This window comes from Ostrinia nubilalis, chromosome 23, assembly GCF_963855985.1.
Source record: "Ostrinia nubilalis chromosome 23, ilOstNubi1.1, whole genome shotgun sequence".
Lineage (NCBI taxonomy): Eukaryota > Metazoa > Arthropoda > Insecta > Lepidoptera > Crambidae > Ostrinia > Ostrinia nubilalis.
Genome location: NC_087110.1, coordinates 2,967,858 through 2,993,944, shown reverse-complemented (window position 1 = coordinate 2,993,944; position 26,087 = coordinate 2,967,858). Strand labels below are relative to the sequence as shown.

At 36.6% G+C, this 26,087-nt stretch overlaps 2 long non-coding RNA genes across 2 annotated transcripts in view; both read left to right on the top strand.

The window, feature by feature from the left end:
- Positions 1-20,453, top strand: part of LOC135083316 (uncharacterized) — a 30,765-nt gene extending 10,312 nt beyond the window's left edge. Inside the window, exons 2-3 of the long non-coding RNA XR_010259572.1 lie at positions 11,922-11,958; positions 20,423-20,453. This is a non-coding gene — a long non-coding RNA (uncharacterized LOC135083316). The remainder of the gene's footprint in view (positions 1-11,921; positions 11,959-20,422) is intronic.
- LOC135083314 (uncharacterized) overlaps positions 1-26,087 on the top strand; it is a 155,800-nt gene that overhangs the window by 91,872 nt on the left and 37,841 nt on the right. The window lies entirely within an intron of this gene.

Below are 26,087 nucleotides of genomic sequence, written 5' to 3'. Positions count from 1 at the left end.
TCAAGAGATACGCTCGATAACCACATTATAACTTCTAGGTTAGAATTTAAACGGAACGGTAGTACCTACGTAGTTTTGTAGCGTAACTTTAGTTCAACTTTATTTATGTTGGTCCAACGCAGCATGTGTTTTGTGTAGAATATAACTGGTTTGGTTTGCTATATTTAAGCCAGATTGTATACAACGTGTTAATGAAAAAGCGCAAATCCTCAGACACCCCAACTTATTTTTATTATAAAACGAGCTGACCCGGCGAACTCTGTTCCGCCTTAAAAGGCAATAAATAAGCCATCGCAATTTTTCCTTATTTGCTCACCGTTTAGACCTACCCTGGACTACGACAAACATTTTAAAACCAAAATCAGCTCAACCGGCCCAGCCGTTCTCGAGTTTTAATTAGACTAACGAACAGCAATTCATTTTTATTTATATTATAGATAGATAGATAATTATGTAACTTGTACCATTAGTCACCACTTATGACATCCACGGGAAGAGTGGGTTGGTTCTATGTCAATTCAGAGAGCCATGTCAGTGATTTTGGTTTACCCACCCCCTTCAAATTTGTGTCAAAACAACGCACATTCAGTAATTTAAGTCAGCTGTTTTAATAATGTATTGACTTTGTTGATAGTGATGCTACGTAATAAATCACAATCGATAAATGCTATTCTGTTATATCTATAGAACTCATATTTAATCAAAAATACAGGTTTCAATGATTGTGTAAGAGGAGAACACAATACTTTGGTTGTTGTATTTCAATAAAGTAGAGTAAAAAAACCTAATTGTCACCGAAATTTATTGCATTCCTATAAAACGACCAAATGCATGCCAAATTCTCCATTTAAGCCTCTGGTTAATTAGAGAAAGTTGTGCTCTTGCAGTGAACTGTAAATGATTTTTTACTAATATTGATACATTAGGATGATTTACTTACAAACAAACTCTTTAACTTTATAATATTAGTATAGATTCAGGAATAGTTATCGATTTAAAAATAATTTTATCGATAGTTCAACATCACTAGTACAAAGTTGCATCGCATTATCCCGTGCATGGGAATCCAGCAGCTGATTGGAGTATTACGAACTTCGTAAATGAAGTTAACGAACAAGGATCGTTTTAAACTTTGAATCTATACTTAAGTTTTGTATTATGTTACCGCTTGGTATGGGCGAAAATGGTGTAGTGTATAATGGATAGATAGCTAAATGCTGCGAATGAGATTGGACTACACCTAAGAGATATAGAGAGATGCCAACTAGAAACTCAATGTCGCATTAGAAATTCACACACACAAAGTAATCAAAATCCACTGCGGTATCAGTACTCAACGTTCGAATAATCTTTATAGTCTATCCAATATAGCTTGATTAGAATGACGGCTGTCAAACGAATGTGACTAGTGCTGGGTATGTTTCGTACGGTTCACATAGATGTATCGATAAGTTTTCGAAAAAATGATATAAAAAAATGCACCCAATTTTTCTTCATATCTTTATTCATAAAAATGACAATTATGATTTAAATTTAAAGACAGTAAAATTTAAAATTCATGTCAAGGGTGTACAACCTAAGTCGTAGTCATTATCATCAGTGTTCTTCAGTGGTTTTTTCCTCTCGCTAGAGGGTGGTGGGCATCTCTTCTAGAGCAACGGTGCTATGAATACCCAAAAAATTACCGGTGATTGATTTCCGATGTTTGATTATTTAAGAGTGAAATGTTTTTTGGTTTTTAATAGTGAACATTTAGAAAAACGTATAACTTGACTTAAATATGTTAAAAAATTAGTTAGAAAAAAAATTTGTTGAATATGTTAAAAAAATAGTTTTAATTTAATATGACATTTGTCGATATGTCCCAACACTAACATTTTTGTAACTCGAGATAACCTTGTAGAGACGTCGTTAATACTCTAGCTTGATTTTTATAATTTCGAATTACTACTTATTGGTGTAATTTAACGCTGCATTTACACGAAATTAACATTTTTATTGGAAGCACTGTCGTCTAAAATATTGTTTGTAGGTCAGACGTGAATTATTTCTTGTCCGCCAATATTTAGCTCTCATTGATCGCTACTACAAAGTTATGTCGTTACTTTTGATGGCAGCTGTCATTCTAATCAAGCTATATTGGATAGACTATAGTACTACTTACTACGCAAGCAATGTAAACTTACATTATGACGTCGCTGCTGTCATCATTGCTTTCACGAGCAATGTGTTCTGTTTTTGGGCATATTGCTGCGACACTGGCCCCGCCCCCTTGTCACATCTTCTATTAGTTTCTGTGATGTGGACCATACTATGTAGGTAGGAAGGTATACAATCCGAATTGTATTCTAGCAAAATGACTTTGTGCAAGAAAATTCGTTTATGTGAACCTACTTACACTAATTTATCATCTACTTTAAAACTCTACAGAGAGTTGGACTGTGACTAAATAATGGTTATAGATGAATAATCATACCATGTATTAAACTAGCTTTCTGCTCGCGGCTTCGCTGGCATGAAATTTTGTTTGTCACAAAAAAACTTTATCGCGCGCGTCACTGTTTCAAAAACCGAGATAAAAACTATCCTAAGTCCTTTCTCGGGACTCAAACTATCTCTATGCCAAATTTAATTAAAATCGGTTCAGTAGTTTAGGCGTGAAAGCTACACAGACAGACAGAGTTACGTTCGCATTTATAATATTAGTAGGGATAAATAATATAACCTACGATTATGTATCTTCCGAGAGTCAAATCTAAAACCTCTGCAACATTTTGATGGCAGTTAGATGTGACGTCATGCTCCCCTAATTCCATAATAAAAAGCTTGTAACTTTTTTATTTAGTCCTATTTCAATACTTCTTTTGTAGATTATCTAGCTTAGCTCTAAATTAAAAAAAAACATTTATAGTTTTGAAATCTTCGTATTTTTCCCATAGGTAGTCAAAAGCAAGGAGCATACAGCCTTTTCAACTCCCTTTGACTATGTTCACTTTGAAAAAGCCTAACCCATCAAAAAATCCAGATCATAGTGCGTTTTGCTGAAAAACAAATACGAGCTTATCCCGCAAAGCTTTGCGTTTCCCAGCACATGTTGAGGGCATGACCTGTTTTGCCTAAATTCCCTCATACGGTTTGCTGGGTCCTGAAAAACTGAAAAAGGTTGAAAGACAGGTTACTTATAGGGTTCCGTAGAAGTTTTTTATACAAAATCAAAATCAAAATCAAAATTATCTTTATTTGTTTAGACTAATTAAATTAGTTCTTGCAAATCGTCAAATGCTCTTAAGGAGCCTATACATGTCTCATTCTTTTTTTGCCCTACCAGCGCTTCGAGACAAACATTTGGCAAGTGCTGAGAAGAAGCGCCGCAACAAACTCAGTCACCACTGTCTGCCGGTTTAAAAATATAAAAAAATATAAAAAAGTAGGAAGTTACATACATTCAGAAGCAAGGTACTTACCACGCGCTCCCGTTGATAGAAGGTGGCCTTTAAGACGCCCATCTAGCACTAAACCGCGTGGCAGTTTTGAATATATTTCTTTAGTGCCGTGCTAATTTCTAGGTTAATTGTTGCGTTTTGATACATATATTTTATGTCAGGTATATCTTTCCTTGACCAGTCCCCGAAGGCAGCGCCTGTTCACAGACATGACGTGTGAACCAGCCATCGCTTCACTCGACCATATTACATTACAATACATTGGTATTTTTAAAGACATGTCACACATTATGTATTTATTCTTTCATGTCACACAGTTGGTACATAAGGCGAACTAAATGCCATTGGGCTTTCTCTGCCTTTGGTAAATATATGGTTACGTAGATAAACGTTCTTTTGAAATTCTTATCGTTTATTTGAAAGATAAGAAGCAATTTAACAGCCGACTGTCTGGTCTGGGACTCACTTTTCAGGATGGTTTGGGGGATGAATCCTGCAGTAGCTAAATGTTAATAAAAATAAGGGTACATTCTATCATGTTAATCTGTTTTCTTATCACTATGTTTCTTATATAATAGATAGTATAGAGCCACGCCTTAGCGTAGTGCACCTCAACCCATTGGAATTTCTTGTGCTTCTCTTTTCCTTTGTGAAACAACCAAGATTCTTAGTACAGACACCTACAGACTGGGTATATGACTGTAAAGTTTTGTAGCTAAATTCAAAGTTACAACTCCATATGAACCCGCTGTTTTGAGCTTGGTTTACCGTTTTTCGCACAAAATTAAATATTCCTTAGTATCTCTTAAAAATTTGGAAAATTTTCCATGATGAATTGGTATGCTCCTCGCTTTTCTAAACAGTCATCGAAGTATCACGCTATTAATTTTAATTTTCCTCTCCACTTGTCCAAATGAAAGAACTTTATTAATAAAAAGGTTTCATTCCATTACCAGAGGACCCTAAAACTTTCGGAAAACACCACTTTTAATCTCCGCTATTAAAGACGGAACTCGACAAACTTTCGAAATCCACAGTTCGTATCGCTTCAGTCTTAAAGTTCAATTTGGTCTGGTTTATTAGTGCGATAGATTAGTTTGGTACAACTTGCAACCGCAGCTCCAAGTTTGAAGTGCAGCAGGGTTCCAGTTTGCACTTTACAACTAACCCACTCGGAATTGCGGCTTTTAAATAGTTTTTTTCCCGTTAATAATTTCCCATTCCCGGGTTTCGGGGTTTAAATGACCGGAGAATTCTTATTTAGTGCAATTCGGAACGGTTAGTGCGCGAACTTTTAGCGTATTGCGCAGATGTAGGCAGTTTCGGAATTTCAGCGTTTTATTCAATGTTTAATTTTGGGTTGGTTTCGCGTTTGCTGGTTTTTACTGCAGTAATTTTTAGACTAAGTACTAAAATGTAAAATTACCCGTTTTTTAATGTAATTTGGGTAAAGATCCAAAACGTTTAATAAGATTTGAATGTCACATTTGTGAACTACTTTCATCACTTTTCGTAGAAAATATTTAATTCAAATCAGTATCAGTAGGTTATTACATTCGTTCATTGTCTAATAATTGTATTGTTTATTAAATCGTCATCCTTCATAAGTACTTAACTATTCTTCATAAAACTCCTGCATGCGAATCGACCAGCGGTGATATGTTTCACATTAAATCAAAATTAAATATAAGGCTAGTTTTCAGAAAGAAATTCATGCAGCGAAGGCACTGACGAAAACTAAATAATTTCTTAGTGCTCATTGTAGTAAGAAGATAATAACAATGCTCTAAAGCAAATCTAATGAAGGAATTCCACCGTAAAAGTGTGTGGAACTTACACCCACGGCATATCAAAATGGCACCTTATAAAATTGAGTTAAGTGCGATTTTGCAACAAAACTACAGCCTGATGCGCTGTGGCTGTACCAACTTTGTTGAATTAACTTCATTTTGAAACTGGATTCTGTAGCGCACAGGCTGCGTTTCGCAGCTGTTTAGAAAAGTGGGTAAAAATTTCCGTGGAGCTGTTTTTACATTATATTTCTACCGTATGTGTTGTAGCAATTGATTTCATAACCCTGGGTTATACGAATTTGACCATCATTGGTTGGATTTTTGTTGGTTGATAAAATGTAGATCGTTCGTTCAGCCAAATGACGTCCACTGCTGAAAACTTCTGCTGGGGTGGAAAATGTAGATATAAAGGATTAAATGGGAATAGTCCCGTAACCCTGGTGTCAGTCTTTAGCAGTTAAACTTTTCGTGGGACAAACTTGACCTTCACTGGTTGGGTTTTTATTGGCGGTCAAGCTGTAGATCCTGGCTGCACAGGAGATGCAGCAATAGGAATAGTCCTATAACCCTGGTTGACAAATTTGACAGTGAAAGTCAAGTTTGTCCCCGGGGACAATCTGGTTATCCGCTGTAGATCCTGGATACACAGGAGTTGCAGCGGTGGGAACTGGAGATGAAAATAGTCCCTAGACTTCTAAACATCAACACTTCTGACTGTAAACTTAGTGTGCCTTCTAATGCCCAAAATGATTTTCCATTTGAACGTTGGGTTCGATGAAGGTTTTAAGTGAATAGAATTGCCAGAATTGTGCTTTTCAGGGTTAGTTTGTTTCCTCGAACCGGTCCTTTGCGCATTTCGTTCCTTACTTCCTAGTAATTCTAACCAAAGCTTTTAACAAACAGTCGATACTAAATACTTCAAAGTTTTCCCTTTGGTTGTTTTGATACTTTTATGTTTGTAAGTGTTACAGGGTTTCTAGGATTCCGTGAACAAAGAGTAGGTACAGGAACGTTTCTTGTTTTCAGTTCTACCACAGAATAATAATAAGTACTACGTACAGAAGTTTTACTTCGTGAAGGTATTTAAAAAAATGTATGCAATGTCAATGTCATTAACAATATGGTGTAATTTAGCCTGTCTCAAGAGTCAAGCACCATTTTGTTGCTAAACGTCAGTGATCGGCACTGCGCCGAAGCTTCAGCTTCAGCGTCAGCCCTATGCTGACTTCGGTAAAATGATGTGACGTGAGGTGCCAAACTGCGGAAAATGGCAGAGGAAATACATGATTTAGCATGAATTGTCATAAATAATATTAACTACTTATTTACCTCTCAGTGTCTTGAGGCAACTTAAAAAAGTACATTCTGTGTTTTTATTATTATTTAGGCAGTTAAATAGTGCACAGTATTTAGTACACCAGTTTCTTTATTTTCTTCCATCGTACACAAAAATACGCGTGCGTGAGTCAATGTTCGCTCGTATGTGAGGCCTTGTCGAATAGTATCCTGTAGGTGGGCCATCGTGCTTGTTTTGTTTTCGATGTAAACTCGCGGAGATGAACAGGCCTGGTTCTACGAACTATTTGGCCCGCCAAGTATAGTCTAGCGTCTCCACGTGTATTCGTATATTTTACTTTTGTTTTGCTGCGAAATCTTATAGTATTTTGTGGGACTATCTATTGACTTTTTCAAATTAAGCTCACGCCCGTCATTAAGTATGTATTTTTAATCTTTAAAATACCATTTTTAAATTTTTAAGAAAATCTCACTAGCAATTTGATATTTAGTTCAGACAAAAATAAACTATTTATATTATGAAACTGTGCACGAATATTCAGTAGGTTAGCTCAATCAATGAAAGTGTTTGGGGGTCTTAAAAAACCGAAACTAAAATATCACCGACAGACCGACCGCAGTTTACCACTGCGTATAAATGAGGACACTTGCAAGATAGACATTTGCGCGAATGGACGTTTGCGCGAAAGACCACTTGCGCGAAAAACGCGAGCGGGAAAGACGGTATTGCGAACTGCATGATTGCAAACGGCATTATCGTGAAAGAAGGGCAATATAAGCTAGAACAATATTTTTGGGTTGGAACCTTTGTACAGTTGCAAACTGTCATCAGACCTTATATCTTTGTTGCAAAATACCGATCTCCTACTAGCAGCCGCCCGCGACTTCGTACGCGTGGATCCCGTTTTACCCCCTTAGGGGTAGAGTTTCGTAAAATCCTTTCTTAGCGGGTGCCTACGTCATAACATCTACCTGCATGCCAAATTTCAGCCCGATCCGTCCAGTGGTTTGGGCTGTGCGTTGATATATCACTATGTCAGTCAGTCAGTCGCCTTTTAGTTATAAATTTTTAGATTTCAACTGCATAAAGCACCATAGTGTAATTACTGGACTTTCTCGCATTGTGCCTTATTTTGCTAGGCCTGAGAACCGAACCAGCTGTGTTGATCCATTAGCTCAGAAACTTTGCTCTTTACCAGCTAATTCAATAGTTGCAAAATAAACTACTGCTTCAGTCCACCACCTTTGTCTTACTTTGAAAATACAAAGGAGATTTTTGATAAGATAATGAAATAAATTCACTAACTGGTTTATTACTTTTGTTTGAGGTAACTGAGCTAATATTACTACAGGTCTAACGTTTAACTCAGTCAGTGCCTGAGGTATGGGAGCGGCGGGAGGGTTGACATTGACATCTTCTTTTTTTCATGTCGACAACAAACCTACACAGTGTCAGCCCAAAACTCCGCCACAAGAGTGGCGTTGTCAGCAGCACTCATCAAATCCTCTTGTGTGCAATTGCTCGGGCACTCAGGGCACGACATCAGGTGCTTCATCGACTGAGGAATAAAACCGCACCTGCCCTCCATGTTTAAGCCATCCAAGAATCCCCACATCTGACCAGATTGTCCTTACTACGACCAACCTGCGTCCGAAGTCTATTTAAAGACTTCCACGTAAGCCAGGATGCAGTAAGCCTTCCCGTAGAGCGACTCCTTTGCTCGGGCCCTCCCCGTGAGTAGCGGCAGAAGCCGTGAAACGAATTACTGCACCACGATGACAAACCGAAGGACATTGACATTATGACGTGACAGAGCATACAAATCTGAAGCATATAGATGACCCACGCTGAACTGTCCCACCAAACTCAATGACAGGGGGGCGCTACCATCGTTCAACTATATGGTTTCCGACATGGCAAAAATCGGAACCAGCGATCCGGTATTGACGGTGGCGCCCCACTGTCAATGTCGGGGGTAGGACAGTTCAGTATTTTGGAACTATATCTGTATATAAGTCTCGCTGACTGGCGGGAATCTTCTTCGGCTAACCCGGTTCCAGGGTCGTGAAATGATCAAGACTTCTTGCGGTTACAAAGATTTACTTGATGACGTAAAATTTACAAATGATATGAGTAGACTAGGGTACGTGCGTCGTGCCCGGCGGTTTGCGGCGAGTGTCGAGTGGAGCCGAGGGCGTTATCGTCGTCGGTCGGCGGGCGGCGCACGGTGGTCCCGATTTAATAAAACATGGACATTGATGCTAGAAGCACGAAATTTTTTTTGATGGTTACTGCTATGATAACTAATAAGGCAAAAAAATATTACAATCCTACGACGTCTATTTCGTAGTAAAAAAAAATATGAAGATATTTTTTGTATGGAAGAAATTACGTTTCTGTAAATTTTTCGAAATTCTTAAACGATGTCAAAATGCCGATCACACATGTTATAAAACAAGTGATTCTGAGTATTTCATGCGAAGATACTTGTCACTTATCTCTGCGTACTTTTGAGTTATCGAGGGTTGAAAAATCGATTTTTTTATATTAAATATTTCCACGAAAAATTGCCAAAATTACAATATGGTGTATAAGGGACACCTTTGATGACACATAACAACGACTCACACTCGCGCGCGCTCGTATGCATCAGCTTTTAATAAAATAAAATAAAAAATTAAGGGAAATACTTAATACAACATTGTATGTATAGGTCCGCTGGCCGTCAAAAAGTAGCTTATACGAGAGGTTGCCCAATTTACAATATGTCCATCATTGATAACTCACACAAATATCGTCTCTCTCTGAAGGATAACAAGTTTTTTTGTTTCCAGAAGCTTTTGATAGGATGGAAGCTCATAAATACTCTCTGAAGTGAGAATGAATCTCAATTTGCGATATTGCCATTTTGACAAATTACATGATGTAACTAGCGCTAACGTTTATCTTCAGGTAGACACAGTTTTAAGTTAAAAGATTGTCTACTATTTCACACTGTTTTTCGTTTTGGAACAGTTCTTTGATTATAGGTAGTCGCTAATTTCGTTTTGTTAGACTCTTTCGGTTTAGCAAATAAAGCGTAAACTAATTCCTCCTCAGAATGATCTAAAAGTGTTAGAGAGCGCCTCTTCTTCTGCAGAAGAAGAATTTTGCATAAATCTTCAAAAGGTTTTTTATTTATAACAGAAGTCGATGGTTGCACATCTACTTCCGCAGTCTCATCAACTGGAGCGTCTTCCTCGGTGTTAACGTTGTCTATGCGTTGTGTTAACTCGGTAAAAGAACATTTTTTAAATCTAATTTTTACATTTCGGCCAGACCATTTCAGACTAAAATGAGGAACGTATTGGCATTGAATTGTCTTCCGAAGATTTGAGTAATTATCAAATCATTAAGTCGTAATTTTACAAGAAATATATCAAAGAAGATATGGTCTGCTTCCAGTAGAGCCCAAAAGACATTTTTGCACCAGAATTCGCATTGGCTAGACTCTGAAATTGTCTGGCCGAATTGTAAAAATATGTTTTTTACCGAGTTAACACAACGCATAGACAACGTTAATACTGAGGAAGACGCTCCAGTTGATGAGACTGCGGAAGTAGATGTGCAACCATCGACTTTTAGTCCCTTGAAGACCTTGCAGAAGAAGAATTTTGCATAGACCTTTTGAAGATTTATGCAAAATTCTTCTTCTGCAGAAGAAGAGGCGCTCTCTAACACTTTTAGATCATTCTGAGGAGGAATTAGTTTACGCTTTATGTGCTAAACTGAAAGAGTCTAACAAAACGAAATTAGCGACTACCTATAATCAAAGAACTGTTCCAAAACGAAGAACAGTGTGAAATAGTAGACAATCTTTTAACTTAAAACTGTGTCTACCTGAAGATAAACGTTAGCGCTAGTTACATCATGTAATTTGTCAAAATGGCAATATCGCAATTTGAGATTCATTCTCGCTTCAGAGAGTATTTATGGGCTTCCATCCTATCAAGAGCTTCTGGAAACAAAAAAACTTGTTATCCTTCAGAGAAAGACGATATTTGTGTGAGTTATCAATGATGGACATATTGTAAATTGGGCAACCTCTCGTATAAGCTACTTTTTGACGACCAGCGGACCTATACATACAACTTTGTATTTAGTATTTCCCTTAATTTTTTTTTATTTTAGTAAAAGTTGATGCATACGAGCGCCCGCGAGTTCGAGTCGTTGTTATGTGTCATCAAAAGTGTCCCTTATACACCATATTGTAATTCTGGCAATTTTTCGTGGAAATATTTAATATAAAAAAATCGAATTTTCAACCCTCGATAACTCAAAAGTACGCAGAGATAAGTGACAAGTATCTTCGCATGAAATACTCAGAATCGCTTGTTTTATAACATGTGTGATCGGCATCTTGACATCGTTAAAGAATTTCGAAAAATTGACAGAAACGTAATTTCTTCCATACAAAAAATATGTATATATTTTTTTTTACTACGAAATAGACGTCGTAGGATTGTAATATTTTTTTGCCTTATTAGTTATCATAGCAGTAACCATAAAAAAAAATTTCGTGCCTCTAGCATCAATGTCCATGTTTCGCGCGATTGTCGTTAACACTGACGTTTGACGTCTCAAAAACAGCCTTGCGTCCCGCTCTTATACCTCAGGCACTCACTGAGTAAAGCGCTAAACCTTTTGCTTATATACTTTACCCGGGAATTAAACAAACTAAAAGCTATTAAAAATTACACCCTGTATTTTTTATTGCATCGATCGTTAGGTTTAAGTATAAGGATGAAATCTCTGAAACAAACTTGATAAATCAATAATAATAATAAATAATAAATACACTTTATTGCACACCAAAGTAAAGAACAGAAAGAAAAGGAACACACAAGGTACAACTAAGCGATCTTATCGCTATGAAGCGATCTCTCAAATCAAATGAGAGGAAAATCATGAAATCTTAAATTATTTACAGAAAATTCTATGGTATGTTGGTTTTTCGAAAAAAAATGGGAAATCTTTGTATGCAGTTCTCTTTCTTTTCAAAAATAAAGAAATGTTTTCTTTGAGTAAAATTTTCTATCTACAGTATTAAGAGTACCTACTTTCCCTCCAGGTGGCATTACAAAATTCCATCCTTTATAAGGCTTTTTTGTCTTTATTTTGTTATTTTAAAAATAGTAAATGGTTTCAAAATGGAGTATTTATTGCCGAGAGTGTTTTTTTGTTAGTTAAATACCCAATTAAATTCCTTTGTGTGAATATTTTTTTTATCCGTAGTTTTTACCACCTAAATGTTATTTGTGAAACAAAATAAAGCCTCTCAAATGTTCGTTAAATATTTACACAGTTTTTCAGACCGGTGTTTTTAATACTTGTTTATTAAATTTTCAGGTACACCGCAGAATGAGTGGCTGCGGCGTGTGTACAAGTAAGCTCAATTTTGTGGAAATTGCATGAACGAATTTTATATTTCTTTTTTGCTTTGAAGATACCTATTCCGCGAACACAACGAATTTTGGCCTATTTCTTAGCAAAAAAGGTTTTTCTTTTAGACTTTTTTTAGTAAGTGGGATGAAAAATTTGTAAAAAAAACTATATTATATTTATAATAAAGCAGGTTCTTATCCAATTTACTTACTAATTTTATTTTTAGCACAATCCCATATTTTTTTATGTGGGTTGTATAATTGCGCTGTCTCTTTTGCGTATTTTTTTCTTATTTTTTTATTTTGTGTATATGTTACAGGAAATGTATGAAATCCGTCATTGTATACAATTCCTAGGAATTGTGTATAATTCCTAAAATCACCCAGAAATGTGTGATGTAAATTATATTGGACTCATTTCCTAGGAGATTCACACATTTCCTAAACAGCAATCGGAAATGTAATATTATAAGATTTCAATGAATACGCGTGGACATGCGGTGCGAGGGGAGGGTATTGCATCATCTGATAACGCGGGGTCTCTATCGAATCGCCAAAGTTTTTGTACGCCTAATTGTCTATGGCACACAAATTTTAAGGCTAAAATTTTTTTGCACAAAAATATTTTTATTACCGAAACTTTTTTTTCCGAAACTTAAATAGCGCTCGGCGGCCGCTACCGCGGCAGCTGTGTATGTGTAAGGTCGCAAGTCTAACCTAACCTAACCGAGACTTTGTTATCCAGCTACAGGAGTACTAAAACCTTCATGCCAATAATTATGTAGTTTAATAAATTAAATTTTAGGCGTACCGAGGGGATGCCCCTCGGTACGCCTAAAATTTAATTTATTTAATCACGCGACCGCGCTAGTGCCGCTTAGTTTTATACATTTCCTAATACAATATTGGAATTCTATAAAATTCCTAGGAAAAGTATACATTTCCTAGGATATGTGCGTATTAAAAAATCTCTGAAGAAATATTTTATACATTTCCTAAATGGCTTTGAAATTGTATACATTTCCTAGGAATAGTATACAATTCCTAGAATTCATATATTTCCTGTAACATATACAATTGCTAAAATGGTTTATCTATCCATCTTTCTTTTTTAAATATTTCAGCACATACAACATTCTATAGACGAATTCAAAACATTTAGGTAACTACAAAATACATGTTTCAGGAACTGCTCATACAATTTAAACAAATCCTTTGAATTGAAACTGTAGCGCAACAATTTTATGCCGTGGCTATTTAACGCTTTTGCGTTTGCAGTCAGAGAGTATATCCCTGACGTATATTTCAAATGCAAAATTAAGTTTGTTTTTTATTCCGCGTCATAGTCGCGTCCAACTTCTCTATAATCCAAAGTTGGAACATCGGCTTGTTTGAACGTGGCGTTTTGACGCAATTGTCGAGAACTCAGCTTGAGTTGAGAATGGGAACTAATACAATGGATTCTGATGTTAGCTAGGCTTTAGTTACTAAGGGCTTGATTCCACGGCAATCCAGTGGAATGCAGTATCTCGAAAATCTGGCTGGACTGTCTTGTCAACCTGAACATTAGTGAACATACTCACTCATACAACCTTTTTATAGATAACAAGGCAGATATTTGATCGCAATCGCACATGGTGTTAGGTGAGATGCAGTATGGTACATACTACATATCTGCCCTGTAAGTGCCTATTTACTCTTGCCTTAAAAAGGACCGGATTATAGTGTCCGGAAAAGACAGAAGAATATTTACTATTTTTTGCTATACTGAGATTTTCAGACGAAAGGATGGTGCCAGGGTCTGGACCAAGTGCTGCCCAGAATCAACCCATAGTGCATTTTGTTCCTCAGGCCAATACTAATGTGTAAACTGAAGCGCACTGAAAGCTATCCCTGGAGTTAAGAGAAAAAAAGAGTTTTGTTTTGAATTATTTACATACAAAATATCATCGATGTATACGTACTAAGCATAAAATTTCTGGGTTTTGGCATTAAATAACACTTGCTATGTTGAACTTAACCATACTGCATCCGTACACCTTACTTTAGTGCGACTTAGACATTCTTTATAAGCGATCTAGCGCTGTTTTAATTGTTTGGTAAGTTGACAGAAATCATTATTTGCAAAATGAAGCAATAAGTTTTAGTTCTCTATCCTTGCGAAAAATCAATTTATTGGTGTATTACAATCGATTATTGAAGTTATTGTAAGCTAAAACATCTTACTTCATTTTGGAAATAATGATTTCTGTCAACTAACCAAACTACTGCAACAGCGCTAGATCGCTTATAAAGAATGTCTAAGTCGCACTAAAGTAAGGTGTACAGATGCAGTATGGTTAAGTTCGACATAGCGAGTGTTATTTAATGCCAATATCGAGAAATCTTATGCGTAGTACGTATACATCGATGATATTTTGTATGTAAATAATTCAAAACAAAACTCTTTTTTTCTCTTAACTCCAGGGATAGATTTCAGTGCGCTTCGGTTTACGCATTAGTATTGGCGTGAGGAACAAAATGCACTATGGTTTCATTGTGGGCAGCACTTGGTCCAACTTCCAAACATGGATTGGCACTGTCCTTTTCAGAAAAAATATATCTCCACCAAGTCGAGCAAAAAAGCGGCACGGCCGTACCATCCTTTTCTCGAAGCAATTTAGGCCATTTTCGACCCCCTGTATCATCGTTTTGGATAAAACTAGAAGACTGAATTTTCAGTATCCATGCAGGCATTGTAAAGACACGGTATATTTCAAATTTCATTCAATTTGAACCAGTAGTTTAAGAATTATAACGGGTCAAAGTTTCTTAATTTTGTCACTCACTGACTGACTGACTGACTGACTGACTGACTGACTGACTGACTGACTCACCGATCATCAAAATTCTAGGGCACTTCTAGCAGACCTAGAAGCTTCAAATTTGGAATATAAGTAGTGTTTGGTGTATGAATCAAGGAAAAACAAAAATATCTGGGGGTACGGTAGTGCAACCGCTAAGTCTAGCAAAATTTTTCAATTTCGGTCCAGTTTTATAATATTTAACTACTTACCTAAATAAGTTTGTAATATCATATAAAATTAAATATAAAGGCACACGGTAGTGTCCCCGCCAAGTCGAGTAATATTTTTCAATTTCGGTCCAGTTTTCAGCTCAAGAAGTAGAACCGGAAAAGAGAAAACGGAAGGCTACCTACAAAAATAAGAAAATTTCATAAGTCAGAGAGAGGACTTTAAGAAAATTCGTTGCTGGTTAGATATACATACAATAAGTAGAAGGTACCGAAAAGGAAAAAAGTAGAACTGTTTACAAAATACAAAAAGAAATGAGATCCCATCAAAAACAATACTTGTCAAAAAAACCAAGTCTCGCAACTCAGTTGTTCTACGGTAAAAAGTTGTGAGATCCATGTAATACCAAGTCCAGGCCAGGAAATCTTTAACGTTTTATATAAATTATTGACTTGGCCATCGCATGAAAACACGTGTAAATTAAATTATTTAGTGCGATGGCCAAGTCAATAATTTATGTAAAATGTTAAAGATTTCCTGGCCTGGACTTGGTATTACATGGATCTCACAACTTTTTACCGTAGAACAACTGAGTTGCGAGACTTGGTTTTTTTGACAAGTATTGTTTTTGATGGGATTATACTTACGCAAAATCAAATTAATTTAATAGTTACAATATTCTCTTATTGCAAATAAATACAAGTTTGTCACAAAAAGTATACTAAAAGATAAATTATTTCTTGCTTTCAACTCTTTTGCTTATATTTTCAAATATATAAATCAGTAGAAATAATTTAAGCTTTCCTTCTTTTCTATTCATTTAACGGACGACGGCAGATCTGGGTACACCGACATCCGTATTCACATACATTACTATGAAGTTTCATAATGCGCGGGAGTGGGGACGCACAGGGTTACACACGAACCAATCACAGAGATTCAACGCTGTGCGTTCGATTTGCTGCTTCACTTGAGCAAGCATCTTTTATGATTACGGGCGTGAGGTTACTGTTAAAGTTATAATATGACCGATTTTCCCAGCAAAATGTACATATAATGATGTACCGTCGACATACGAGTCACAAGTTGTGATTATGCGCGCGCACGAGTCGCGCTAATACCATTAATCTCAGTATAATGTATGCACAGTTAGCCCCTAAACTACCCGTTTGACTTAGTACAAGTTCGGTTCAGAGGCCATCACGGTACATCACGTGGTAGTAACGTGATTTTATCGTGTACGGGCTCGTTCACACGGCAATCCAGTAAGGCAGATTCTGCAGAACTGGACTGTAGTGCGAACACTCATGGCATAGGTTATACATCTGGTCAATTTTAAAACCTAGTAAGGGACACATAAATCACCTTGGTCACCACAGGATGCAAAGACAGAAATCGCTCTATTACACTTAACACGGGAAAAACGCGTAGCTAAAAACCTGGTAAGTCCAATCCAGAACTAAAACCAGAAAGATACCCAAGTAAGTTATCCAAAAGTCAACGTACACTGGATACAAGTTCATAGGTATTGGCTCCGTGCACGATTACAGCGCCAACTAGCGTCCACAACTTTGTGGGCTCTGTCACATTGACATTTAGGTCGTATATTTGTGAAAAAATATCGAAATGAAAAAATAATAAATATTTTCGACTAATAAATTGTTGTGATATCACGATTTGGGTGGAAAAAAGGTTTTGAAATCATTTTGGTCATTCAAATCAAATGAGGTAAGTCCTAAAAGTGTGTTTAATTTTGATTGTGTCAGGGTTTGTTTACTTCATTTATAGTTGTAGTTTTACAGTAAAACAAAAAGAAAAAGCTACTTTAACGGTTTCATTATATAACAGTAAATATAATTAAATGTTCCTGTATCGCTAGTAATAAATTAAATATCGTTTTCAGATCGAAATGAGTATTGTTTTGAAGACCGGGTTTGTGAGTGTTACAATATCAAATTCCAACCACAAACCGTATTTAAAGGAAAGTTGTTGGTATTGGCTGGACAAGTCCGAGATGTAGAAGAATTAGGAACAAAACAAGGGCAGAGTTCAATAATTCACGCTCTCATCATAAGGCAAACATCTGTGCACAACAACTGCTGTGACTCATTTTTGTACTACCACGTTGTATAGTCTAGTTATTTCCAAATTGTAAACGGCTATTAAACCAGCCCTATCGAAATACAGTCCACTCTTTTATTTTAGTTCCCAGTAGGACCCTTTTCATGCGATTAATTAATGATATTAAAATGTATTATAGCCTGACCAGGAACATAAAAACCCTGGCATAGAGGCGCATCAATTGCATTTGATAGTGCAACACTGAGTACAGTCGTACCTGTGTTAAATTAATAGGCTAACTTTATGTATCAGGATTCAGGATTACGGGCTAATTTAATATTTTCATAAATTAACGAAAACATATTATTATAGGTAACCAGAGGTGTAATTGTGTAAAGCAATCGTTATCATTTGACAGTTCATAACGTACGATTATTCTGTCAAACGCTTTGTTTAACTGACTTTATCGTACTTTATGAACTGTCAAATGATTACGATTGCTTTACACAATTCCACCTCTGGTTTAAATAAATTAAATGAAACCATCAATCGAGCTAGTAGGATTTATTTTATTATTCATCAATAATCAAATTCAGAACTTGAATATTCAACTGCAATGTCTGCTCATGAACGCTTCAAACTCGGTACTTCTTTCCCAATTCCATAAAATTCAACACTTAGAAAGTGACAAAAAACTTTAAAATAGGTAGTTGAAACAAATCACAGCTAATTTTTATAGTGGACTGTACTATACGATAAACATGTCAGTCAATTTGACAACCTTTGTTGGAAACATTAATCAATGAAAATATTGTCAGAACCCTTGGTATTTCTCTTCGACAAATACTTTAACACATTGTGAACCACTTTTCTTTCACGACTATAAAAAGATTTTAGCAATTTCATTCACAAAATCAATTGCGCACATTTAAAATAAAGTTTGTTTACACTTTGACAGCAATAGACTGACATGCAAGGTGACATGTCAATGAAGTTTTTAGTTATTGTTGCCATTAAAAGAAATTAGTACCATTAGATTTCCGCAACATGGCGAGGGTTTTTATGTTCCTGGTCAGGCTATATGTAGAATCGCTTTGCCATTGACAGATACATCTGATGACAGAGCTTACATTATTTCTACTTTTGACCACCATGAGCGCTGCGATAGATTATGTTACCCCCACCTAGTACTTCGCACCCAGCGAATTCAAAAAGTTTTAATGTACTCATAGTCCCATCACTACTTTTTAGAACATTATAACACCCGATTTGTGTACTAGTCTTTAAATACCTACATCGTTCGTTTCAGCCAAATGACGTCCACTGCTGGACAAAGGCCTCCTCCAAGGTTTTCCACAATGAACGGTCCTGCGCTGCCCGCATCCAGGCTCTTCCCGCGACCTTTACCAGATCGTCGGTCCACCTAGTAGGAGGCCTGCTCACGCTATGTCTTCCAGCCCGTGGTCGCCACTCGAGACCTACATAATTACGAGTAAAGTATTGAAATTACAGTCGAACATCCTTACCTTCCACAGAATCCAACCCAATACATCTAAATACAACTAATAACAATTTAATACATGTACCGCACCAAATAAATCACTAATGCCTACCCAACCCTAATGGTCAATCAAAAAGTAATTCAGCTGCCAACATGGCGGACTGTATAAACTAATTAGTCCCATCTTAGCAAACAGTTTGCAGTCCGCCGGCTAACTATGCATAAATTATAGTCAGATTAATCGCATGACACACAGCCACAGTAAAATATGGGTTAGAAGGATCACTATGAGGTCACACAAATTTTTTCTTCTTTAATTTATCGTGCACAAATGACTAATTATCCTTATTAGCCCCTAAGTCCTCCAAATGGAGCATGATCCTAATTACCTAATGATTATGTTGATGATGATGAAGCTCTAAATATTCATGTCATAAGAATGGGTTCACTACAAATTTTACTTCATCGGTGGACGAAGATAGACTTAGCGTTCCTCGAAGCTTGAACGGGCAGTACTATGTTGACACGTTTAGTCGTTATTTAATGAATGCACTGACTTGTTTTTTTCCCGCCAGGCATCTTTGACATAGTCACAAGAGCTAGAAATATTTTGAGTAAGTATCTACTAAACAACAGAAACTTTGGTTTCTGTGGTAAACAAGGCCGAATGAAATAAATAAAATCGTGATTAATCAGCTATGTGCAATACACACAATGTTTGCCGGCCCAAATTCGAAAATTTTCAGAGAACAATGCAATTAGCCTACTGCATATTATTTGACTGTACAACGGACGTGAGCGTGCATAATGCCGATTTATGACTTGACGTATTTATGGCTCAATACATACATAGTTACATACACAAATTAGCAAATGAACAACATTTCAGCTAAATAGGTAGCTAGGCTTTGATCAGCTGCAATTATGAATGCGGTATAATTATAATTATAATATGCCAATGGTCGATAGTTTGAATCCTGTCGCCGCTGGACTATTGTGGTGAACCCAATCATAACACAAGCGTTAGTGTAGCTCGAGGGGTTAACGGGATATTATGTTCAGAAAAAGTTAGTTCATCAGATTGGCCTCCGTAGTCCTTCACTAAACCACAGTGGTTGGTACTACAAGTATGTTTGCGTACAATACTAAAAAACCATAAAAATATTACGGCAAGTAAATTATTATCATCTTTATTACCAGTTTTTAGCGTAAGGAATGTAATCCGAATTCTCCATCACTTGTGTTGGTAACATAAAGCTCTACAATCAATAAACTTAAATTTTTAATAAAAATAGTTATATCTTATTTCGCAAAAACCGTTTCCAGGCCATCGTCTTTTCGATTCTGAAAATTCATATAAGCACTTCGGCTATATTATATTATGGTATTTGACGAACTACGCCATTTCTAAAAAAAATTTACTTTGAACCTGTACCTCATAATATAACTATAACTTCAGTTCAAGTAAAACCTTATAAAAACAAATCCAATGCTATTGTCAAACACGATAAAAGTTTTTCAAGAAATGGAACTTTGGGGCCCGGAGGCCAAAAAGTGTACTATACAGGGTGGGGCAATTTTTTTTGCAAATAGCACGCTTGATTTCTCGAAAACAGTACGAGATAGGGACGCGTGGGTGATTGGAAGCAATACATAATTTCTTTAAGTTTTAGTCATTATGGAGCGCTTCATGAAACAACACCGTGCTAGTGTGTGTAGTGTGGATTAAACATTTACTGTACTACATTATTGTTCCAAAAACATTTTCATCCCACCTCTGCAACTCCTGTGTAGCCAGGATCTACAGCTTGACCGCTAATAAAAACCCAATCAATGAAGGTCAACATTTTCATAGTGAATTATTTACAGTGAAAATACTCTTTGTTACAGACCGAGTGAACACAGGAAAACTAGGAGGAGAGAAAACAGTTTTGCAGAGGCTACCCCTTTTAGTGGTAAGTAAATTTATTTGGCACTTTATGTACACAAATTCAGCTTCTGTCATAACATTTCGTCGAAATCTCTCTTAAGTAACTCTTAACCTAATATTTTTGGAGTTCCGCTACTCAAAAGGAAAGAAGAATCCTTAAAAATCACTTTGTAGTCCGTCTGTTTGTAAAGACCTTTATCTCAAAACGTTGGAATTAATATCAAACACTTCAGTCAATGGTTCCATGGAGGGGAATGAGGTAATAAAAATACTGCCATTTGATGAGATGAGATTCAAATTGTATAAATCTGATATTGTCTTGTATATCACATACTTTGCAATAAAGCCAAGCTTAGCTAAGCTTCGAACAAGTTGATTCGATGGTAATTCTCATGCGTTCACACTGCGCTACCCCCAGCCAGGTGCTCCGTCAGCCAGATCGTCAGTCCACCGAGTTTGGCCTGGTTTTTACCAAGGCGAGCGGAGAAGTGACAGGCTGTCAAATTTTTCTATAGAATTTGACAGCGGAGCTGTGCGGAGCGGGGACGATAAGTGACGGAAGACCAGCGTCTTGGCATTATCTACTGAGATGCTACAACACCATGCTGAGTGGATACCTTTTCAGTATCATTGTACCTACTCGTTAAATATTTTTTTAGGTGTTGCTGTAAGTTAAGTGTCGATGATACAGAATAAACATTTCTTCTTCTTCATAATGAAATCTGATTGGTTATTCAACAAACTTCTCTGCTCCGCTCCGCTTTGGTGAAAATTGAGCCTATATGTGTATGTTATAGGAGGCCTGTCTACATTACGTTTGCCTTTCTAATTTTCTGTTCATAGTTTTAGGCTGCCTTTACCGTTTTAAAATCAGTTTGGGCACATTGTTTTATCAGTACATACTAATGCAACCCGTTTGGCACCGACCGCCAGTGCCGCGGGGGCGGTGCCAAATCACGCGATTATCTTCATTGATTTAACGATTAAATGAGCTATGATGTGCACAATAAATTTTGAACAGGTGCTGTCGTATTAGCTAACATTACAGCATAAATTAACTATAAGTGGCAATGGCTTGAGCACATAGCTCGTAGAACTATGATGGTTCGGTCCCGCCGCCGCTCGACTGAAGCCACGATAGCCGAACGGTGAAGGGGTCGGACTGGCAGACTCGTGAATTCGTGATCCGGGGAACGCGAGTTCGGTCCCCTCCGCCGCTTTGTGCAATAACAAATTACTAAATCTTAAAAAAAAGGACTGCTGGCTTCTGGCTGGTTGGGGCAGAAAAGGTCTCGAGTGGCGACCACAGGCCAGAAGACGTAATGTAGGCAGACCTCCTAGATGAAACCTAAGTAATAAAGTTACAGTACTTATGCTATCTTTATTCTTCAGCCTTCAGTGCTGCTTTATTTTTTATCTAACGACGTTACACCCGTATGCACAAACTTTACTATGAGGTCTCACAGTGCGCGTGGACGCACAGGGTCACATACGAACCAATCACAAAGCTCTATTCAACGCTGTGCGTTGAATTTGATACTTCACTTAAGCAAGAATCGTTTGTGAATACGGGCGTTATTCTTGACCATGATGGGTCATTATTTTAACATATCCTCACAAAACTAAACTAAACTAAACAAAAGAGATCTGCTCTATTTGTTACAAGACAGCCCCTAACCCTCTCTACCCACAAAAATAGTTCGCATTTACGTTTGTTTATGCTAAATTACGTCAAGCTAACATGGCGTATGATGTATTGTACCGCAATACACATTTTCTTGACATATCCCTATCCGCACACACAATCTTTCATAGTGCCCTTTATGTAAAAAGCTTTGGGTATAATGTTACCCGCATCGAGAAAAATAGGCTTATATTTTTTGTGTTTTCCAGGAGTCAAGTTTGTTAGACAAAAAAGGGATCTCGGAGCGAATGTTTTGATAACTCAGAGGTTTAGCGAGAAAATTGTGACACCTGGCGAAGATGTAAGTATAATATTTTTATTAAAAAGGCACCAGCTGGTTAAACAGGGCCGATTCTGGATATAATTTGGAAACAAAATAGGAAATGTGATATTGGTTTAAAGAAGAAAGGTTTATGAATAAATAAACTGAATTTGTGACTCATTGAAATCAGGAATAACGTAAAGCGAAATTGTTTAAATAAATGAATGTAAAACATTCACTAAATATGACGTGAATGGTATCAATTTTATCTCAAGTTCTTTTGCAAGTATTTTTAAACCACTGGAAAAGTTTTAAACAAAATTCTTTCACCGTATTCGTTACACGCAGAAACGTTAACCTGAGCTCAATTTACTCGTTCTGACTTCGACCCCTTACTGGGTCTGAAATAAAGATTTCGTGGAAAGGAACGCACATAAATTAAAACCAGGTAATGTATCACAGTCAATGATATCCTTGCGCTTTTTGCTTTTCATCATTTGTCAATGTCGAAAATTACATTCTGTTAATGTAATTCGATCGTGATCTCTATCAGTACGTATAATTAAAATATACGAGTAGGTACCTATACTGCGAGTAATTGCAAAATTCACGGAATGGATTTTCGAAAAGAGAGCTTTTAAAATTCGTATGCGATTATGATTTCGAATGGTTCGAAAATACGCCTCCTGATCTTGGATTCCATATTAAATAATAGCTTTGAAGTGCTCTTTAAGATATTGATGCATATTAGTACCATAAACCAATATCAGACGCTTGGAATTTCGCTATTTGGTCCTAAAATTGGTGTCCAAAGACCTTTGAAGCTGGTGTTCTTTAGTCCCTAAACATAAAATTACCTATATACCTAGAAAACATAGAACAGCTAGGTATCTATTAGTTTCAAAAGTTTATGTTATTAAAATTGTTTATTAGCTACATACAGATATCACATTTTGTTGCAAAATAAGAGCTATTATGACTACATAAGAAGCTACAGTGTTTATTTTGATGTTCTGTCGTCTTGATTAAATGAAAAAAATCGTCACGTCAAAGAAAGCGGGATGCCTCCGGGAAAGAGCGATAAGCTAGAGCGAAACTATTTCGGAATCAAAGCTGTTGCATAATTTGTTTTGAACGACGTTATTAGTCTCATGTTGACTCTTATGACTCCCAAAAACCATGTTTTTTAAGTTTTCGTGGTTTATTTGTTTTTGAATCTAAGACCTAGTATCAAACGCAGGCCCGACCACAGCCCAATCTTTTCTATTAAATTTTATGACCCATCGTCTAGTTGTAAGTACAGCTCATGTACTAACTAACACAATAAATGACAGAGCCCCTTTGCTCTTAGTTTGAAATATAATTTCTTAAAGTCACCAAAGTTGCCTTCTTGAATCCACATCTCAAGTCAACAAAGCAAACGCCATCAGTTTGCCAAATTCTCGACAAAATGGAAGAAACAAGATCCTTCATAGCACTACCATCCCGCCATAGATCCGCTGTGTATTGGAAATACAAAAATATTTGTTTTTGCGTATTTTATTTCAAAGGCCGAATCTGCCGTCTGAATTTTTGTCACCTAAAACGTGTGCGAATTTCATACCGTTTGAAAATGGTTTTTGTCTTTTTTAGTTTTTGTATACGGTTGGAATTTTTTTGGGGAATCAGCGTGGAAGGCCAATCGGGACGGATGCGGGAGTTTTGATTGGGATCAGAGTCATTAAAGGTAGTTTTTACTTAAAAAAGGAAGGGTTTTACAGTTTTTCTTTAATTATGATACACACATGAATAATTAATTTATTCTGGAAAGTTAAAATTTTAAATCTTAGGAATGTAAGTTATATTCAGTTGGATAGAAGACATTGTCTTCTATAAAATCTTAAAGTAATTCGTTGAAATGAGAATTGAGATTGGAGAGTCATCTTCAGCAACAGCGTCACCATTTGGAGAACTGATAAATTAATGTCTCAGGCGTTTTTTCGCCGTGAAAATCTATGGGTAAGTCACATTACGTAGGCACGGATGCCAGTGGTGTTTAGATCACTGTGTTGACATAAATTGCGGCAAATACCACGGCGTTTTAGCCGGACGGTTAAAAAAACTTACCGTGAGAGGCCTTATTGTCGCTAGCATTGGTTGAAACAATAGTAAATTATGTAGTATATCAATAACATATATCTTAGATTGGATCGGTTTTCTACATTTTCTTCGTCTTCCTTCTTATTTTTCTATATTTAATTTTATCTTCCATCTTTCCATTCGCATTTACAATGCCTAAAAGATAATCATTATTTACCGTCTCTTTCACACTTTTATAAATTATCGCTCTAACAATTTCTGTCGCACATCTTCAGGAATCAGTTCATTTATCATTCGTACAATGTTTGCAGAACTACATAACCATTTGCCCCAAACAATAAGACATTTTTAATATTCCCAATAAGGTGAGTTTAGTAAAGGTCGTTAAGGAAAATTTTGTCATTTTAAGAACATTTTGTCCCCCTACACACTTTTCTGTGACGCCTGCTCGTAAATTACACTTTCCTTGATGTACGATGGCACATCAAAATAAACATTGTGGTACTTTACGTAGTCGCAAGAGATGCGATTTTACAACAATACAAGTCTGTTGAGTGTACAAGTATTCGTCTGATGGATGAGCCATCACTGTACCTAAATATGATATAAAATGTCTTTTTAACTTATTATAGTTGTTGCAATTCACGAGCTTTACATATTATGTGGTGGCTCACTACAGCTTGTTTTTCAAAAGTTTACACTATCGTTATGTGCATGTACACGTACACACACAAGTAAAGCTCACTCGCCTTCGTGAGTTGCAAAAACTATACTATCATATGCATAAATTGTAGGAGAGAGAGTAGATTAAAATCCGTAGTGTGGGGAGTGTAGACGCTATCCTCTATTTGCCTCTACTAAATTAGAGAGGGTCGTGCTCCTGCAGTTGAGACTAAATGACCTGATGATAATGATGATGATAATGGATAACGAATTTTGAACTATATGAGTATAGTATAGGCTTTAAAATTCGTTGATGGCAGCTTAATATGAATCGTCAATTTTATAATATGTTTCAATTTCTTGCAGATAAGCTTACAATGCTCCGCCACCGCAGTCAGACCTCCAAGGTTCATTTGGGAGAGGGATGGCGTTGTTATTTCTTCAAATACTGAACCTAGGTGAGTTAATCTATCAGAAGAATTAAAGTCGAAGCTTTTATTCAAATCTTAGGCGTTTTCCAAGGCGCTCATACACGTCCCAAATATAGCTTGCCCTACTACCACTTCGGGACAACATATAGGCTGGTGCTGAGAAGAAGAAAAGTAAAAATAAAGTAAAAAGTATTTTATTTGCCAACAAAAAGCTTACAGTGTTTATCTAGCGGCTGCTGCACTAAGCTGTGCTTGTGTCGCGGCAGCCATAAAGTAAGTGACGGAAAAAACAGTCAGTCACCTTTTTCAGCCTCTTTGAAAGGAAGAAAACCATTATAGATCCAAGTCAAATAACGTCCTTTACCGGACAAAAGTCTCTACCAAGGATTTCATAGACTTTTCTTGCGCTTCCCGCATCCAGATGCTTCCTGAAACCTTCACTAGATCGTCAGTTCTACTTAGAGGCTTGCCTAAAGTACGTTACCTACTGATTAATATACGAATCT